General features: G+C 40.8%; 1 protein-coding gene across 2 annotated transcripts in view; it reads left to right on the top strand.

The window, feature by feature from the left end:
* Nucleotides 1–436: 436 nt before the first annotated feature.
* The window catches only part of htr4 (5-hydroxytryptamine receptor 4), a 282,593-nt gene continuing 278,177 nt past the window's right edge, over nt 437–4,852 (top strand). Inside the window, exon 1 of one of the 2 annotated variants that reach the window (XM_061726112.1) lies at nt 437–893. The gene's annotated coding sequence lies outside the window, so the exon portion shown is untranslated. Of the gene's footprint in view, nt 894–1,585; nt 1,643–4,852 lie in introns of those variants that run through there. The other variant, XM_061726111.1, reaches the window with a different exon arrangement.

Genomic DNA, 4,852 nt, shown 5'->3' with positions numbered 1-4,852 from the left:
ATAAATAAAATTATATAAATAAATACATTAAAAAAAATAATACAAAAATGCTTAATTTTTAGTATGTACAAAATTAATTTGCAAGTAAAGTCAACTTAATTTTGGTTAATAAAGTAAACTTAAAACAAGTTGACTGTACTTGCAAAATGTATTATTTACATGCAGAAAATTAAGTAGTTTATACAAAGACTAGTCTTTCTTGATCTGCATAATAATCTCATGCAAAAAGTTGACTTATTTTTTTTTTTTTAAGTGGATCAAGCACAATATTTGTGTGAGTGTACACGTAGGCAGGGACGGCCAGAGCCCGGAGTGTTTGTTGAATGTGCAGTGACAGTGACGGAGATAGTGCGTGTGCGGGTCGGGAGGGAGAGAGGAGAGAGGAAGAGAGGAATCCTCCAGCCCAATAAACGAGGAGGGACGAGAGAGGGACGAGACAGGAACGGGTTCATTAACGGGTTCATGTCCGCGCATTCCCGCAGCGCAGCGTTGCGCCCTCGCCTGACGTGACCTGCGCGCTCCGGGAACTCCAACACATGCCGGCTCTCCCCAACTCTCCCCGAGGGTTCCCCGGTTCTTCTTCTTCCAGAGAGTCCCCCGCATCTCCCCACCGTCCCTTTTCCCTTTTTTTCCTCCAGTGCGCCCTCCCGTCGCTCCTCGCTGCTCTTTTTACGCGCCGTCATTTCTCCAAATTGCCGACTTTTTTCCTCCGTGCGCTCCCGTCGCTCCTCACCTGTGAGCGGCTGCGGCTCCAGCCTCCACCTCGGATTCGCTCTGATTTTATTCCAACCAGCTATTAATACAGTTCAGGACTGAAGGACAAGGGTTTTGTGCGTCATGGGGATTTAGTGAGGTGACATGCTCCCAGGAACCGGCGCCGCCACAGAGAAATGGTGAGTACAAACCCACTTTATTATCAGCGAATCCGGCCTGTTTGTTCTCATTTCCTGCTCTGAGAGCTGTGGAGATAAGGTGACGCTCACAAACCAAGTTAGTTTCTATAAGTCTCCACCTGTGAAGGCATCCTGTCCTGTAGGCATCTTCAAAATGACAAGGAATTTGAATAAATTCACATTTGAGTGAACATTTTTTAATTTTTTATTTTTATTTTACCGTTTATTGCACCAGGTTGGTCCCATTGAGATCTAGGATCTCTTTTTCAAGGGAAACTTGACCAAAACAGTGAATAAGTTACAATATTTAAAAACAGCAATAGAGTCATTTAAAAATGTATTTGTAAGAGCTTTAAAATCAGCCAATGAGAATAAAGCTCTTACAAATACATTTTTAAATGACTCTGTTGGTACTCACTTTATTATAAATGAAAACCATCTCTTGTGACATGTGTTACATTGCAATGCTTCTTTTAACACCAATATAGGTCTTCAATATCTGTGATTATTTCCTCTTGTGGTTTATTTCTCATAACTGGCATCAATTATTGGCCCAAAGTTTTTTTTCTTCCCTCGGAGTGGACACATCAGTTCCCTCCCATAAGTTTGATTCCGGTGGTTTAGCAGCAGGGCTGCACCCTTTTATGCCTATGATGATTCTAAGGAGCTGTAGACACACACAGTGACGGACTGGCAGCTGTCACATGCATGTGCTGGAGCGAGGGGCTTTGGAAAAGCTGTCGGATCCTGTAAGTGAATAATCATTCATTCATTCATGATTATTGGAATTCATATTTGTAGTAGGATTGGTGCACCAAGTTTACAAGTGGCATGTTTGTATTTAAATATCCAACATTGTTAGGATAAACTGAGAAGACAAGGACAGGACTGGAAAAGAGTGAAAAAGAGACTCTTCAGTGTCTTATTTGTACATTCAGTCAGATGTATTGACATATTGATCATGGCTTTTCTATCACACCCCACTATTTTCCTCAGTCTTTCATCATCAAATATCAAACGCTGTCATAGACTTCAGTTCATTTAAAGTCATGATTTGTTGTCCGCACTTCCAGAACAGTCCGTTCTCTGAACAGAAAGCTCTTCTGTCCTTGCAGTTCTAGCTGTGATCAGAGTCCTGGTGTAATCTTTATGGGATTCATCAGGCAGTCGACCAAAGGTTCATGTACAATCTGATTATTATTGGAACGATCACGGCTTTGATATGTTGAACAGTTTGCTCTCTGGGCAGCTCGGCCCGGGGGCGAGGGTTGGAGACGACTGGAGAGCAGGGTTGCAGTTTTACCTGGAAACCACTTCAGGTGTGAGAGTGGGCATTGGGGGGGCGGGGGGTCCTCAGGTTGATCCATTTCCATATTTGGTTTCCATTTGAAGGCTTTCCTGTCTCCTGCTTTTGCCCTCACCTCCTTACTGGTACTGACGTGCACTGGCAGTCTGGAGTGCATATTTATTGCAAAAGCATTACTAGGTAAACTACCGCTGTACATATCCAATTTATTAAAATATTACTCTAGTAGCTATAACCAGAGCCATCTGGGAGATTTGCGAGGTCCTGTGCGAAATGGCCGTGGGGGGCCCTCGCGCTGAGCGAAATTTTGGGGTTTTTCTGGTCGGATCGGGTGTCTATATGCGCAATTTTAACTCTCCAATTAGCAAAATACTGGATACCATCCCCTGCCTCATCATCTCTTGCCTCGACGCGGGGCCCCGCGGCTGCTTGAGACCCGGTCGGATCGGTGATTTTTGTAACAAATGTATCAAACGTGCCTTTCAGAGAGACATTAAACTCTTCCATTTTCTTTAGTTTTTTTTCTTTTTTCATCCCCTGATGGAAATTTCCTGAATCTGTCTCGTTCTCTCGACATTGTGTGACAGTTTGTTCCAACTCCACCGTCTGGATCAGAGCAGCTTGTGTCTGCGCTTGGTCTGATCAGTTGTATTGAACAACAGACACGCGCATCATTGCACATATATTTATTGATATGCACAGACTAGTACACATTTAGGTCTGTAATGGAACATGACTGTTGATATTTATAAGGGAAAAAAGGAAAAAAAATTGAGAAAAATAAATTTAAAAAAAACAAACCAAAAAACGGCCCATAGCGCGAGGCCCCGTGCGGTCGCACGGTTCGCACACCCCTTGCGGCGGCCCTGGCTATAACACTAGATCATCGAACAGAGTGGGTAAATCGCCCTTTTCCTTTTATGCACCAAAAGCTTGAATGAGCTACAACACAAACTCAACTTAAATATTTACTCTCTCTTAACATGTTCAAACATATGTTAAAATCAGTTTTCACAGACCAATGTCATCGTTTTTAGTCAAGTGTCATTATTTGTCATGAATTCTTTTAGCTTTCTGATCCTTGTATGTTTTATGTTTGTTTGTTTCTTGTTTTGATATGTTTTTTTTAAATTTTTTTGTAAAGTTACTTGTCCTTATGTATTTTCTTTAATATGAAACTGAATTTATTTTTCTGCTGCCATCTTGACCAGGACTCCCTGGCAGAAGAGATACTGTATCTCAATGGGACTTTCCTGGATAGATCAAAAAAATAAAATAAAATGCAAAAGCAAGACTCCTTGCAGAGGACAGAAATAAGAAAAAGCAGCGAGTGATGCTGAACAGGATGATTATTGTGCTGCTTTGACGCCTTGGCTCGGCTGTGGAGAGGGTGTGGGAGGTTCTGTGTGTCCGTGCAGACAGGTGTGAGTGCACGTTCACGCCCGGCACGCTGTTTCTGCTCGCGCTGGATTCACCACTTTGTTTCCAGCGGTCTAAATCTAACTTCCAATGCCATCATCTTTAATCCTCACAGTCAGAAACTCAGCGTGCTTCAGGAAAAGGTCAAAGTTTGATGCTGACCTGTAAAAGATTAACTTATTTTTCTTAGAAGTGCACTTTTCCTCTGTCAGCTCGTTAGAGAGGAATGAAATATTGGTCTGTGGCGGATCTTGGGGAGAATTTGTCATTAGTGTTGACGTTTGGTGAAGCTTTGCCAGCCGGGAGGTGAAAGAGGAAATATTTCATCTGCCTCGGGATTCCTCCGAAGGAATAAGAGGAAGTGATGGAGAGGATGTTGTTTACAGTGTGGATACGTGGTAAAGACAGATGAAATAATCAAATAAATACATTTAACTGTGATAAGAGGTTTGGCTTGGGTCTTGATGGTAGTCAGAGGTGTCTTCAGTATTCACATTCATTACTCAGTAGAAGTATAGATACTAGAGTTTAAAAATACTCCTGTAGAAGTTGAAGTATCAACTCAAGTTTTTTACTCAAGTAAAAGTATAAAAGTACTGGTTTCAAAACTACTTAAAGTATAAAAGTAAAAGTAATGTAAGGGGGAAAAAAGCCATTAAGGACAAAAGCAATTGAAAATGAATGTATCTTAGTATAATGTAAATATATTAAAGAAGCATATATGTGTACTATTGAGCATTAACATGTGTTTCAGAGAGCAGCAGATATGATGACTAGTTGCCTATAAGTATTGTAATGGTGCAAAAAGTCAAACTTCAGAGGCATGTTATCATTTATCCTAACCTTTATTGGAATGTACATCCAAGTTTAGTTGCAGGAATCTGAGGGAACGGATGTAAGAACAAAACTGGACAAGAACATCTGAAACAACCACAACCAAATTCACTCTATCCGGATGGAGCAATTTAACTGGATAGTTTTTTTTTTTAAAGGCCGAAATGAAATAGAGTAACGAGGCTGTTTTTAAAATGTAAGGAGTAAAAAGTACAGATAATTGTGTGAAAATGTAAGGAGTAAAAGTAAAAAGTCGTCTGAAAAATAATTACTCCAGTGAAGTATAGATAACCAAAATTTCTACTTAAGTAAGGTAACGAAGTATTTGTACTTCGTTACTTGACACCTCTGATGTTAGTCACGTTGATGTTTATTCCTTACAATTAGGAATTAATGAGCA

The sequence above is a fragment of the Cololabis saira genome, chromosome 7 (assembly GCF_033807715.1).
Source record: "Cololabis saira isolate AMF1-May2022 chromosome 7, fColSai1.1, whole genome shotgun sequence".
Taxonomy (NCBI): domain Eukaryota; kingdom Metazoa; phylum Chordata; class Actinopteri; order Beloniformes; family Belonidae; genus Cololabis; species Cololabis saira.
This window is presented reverse-complemented; position numbering and strand designations above follow the sequence as displayed.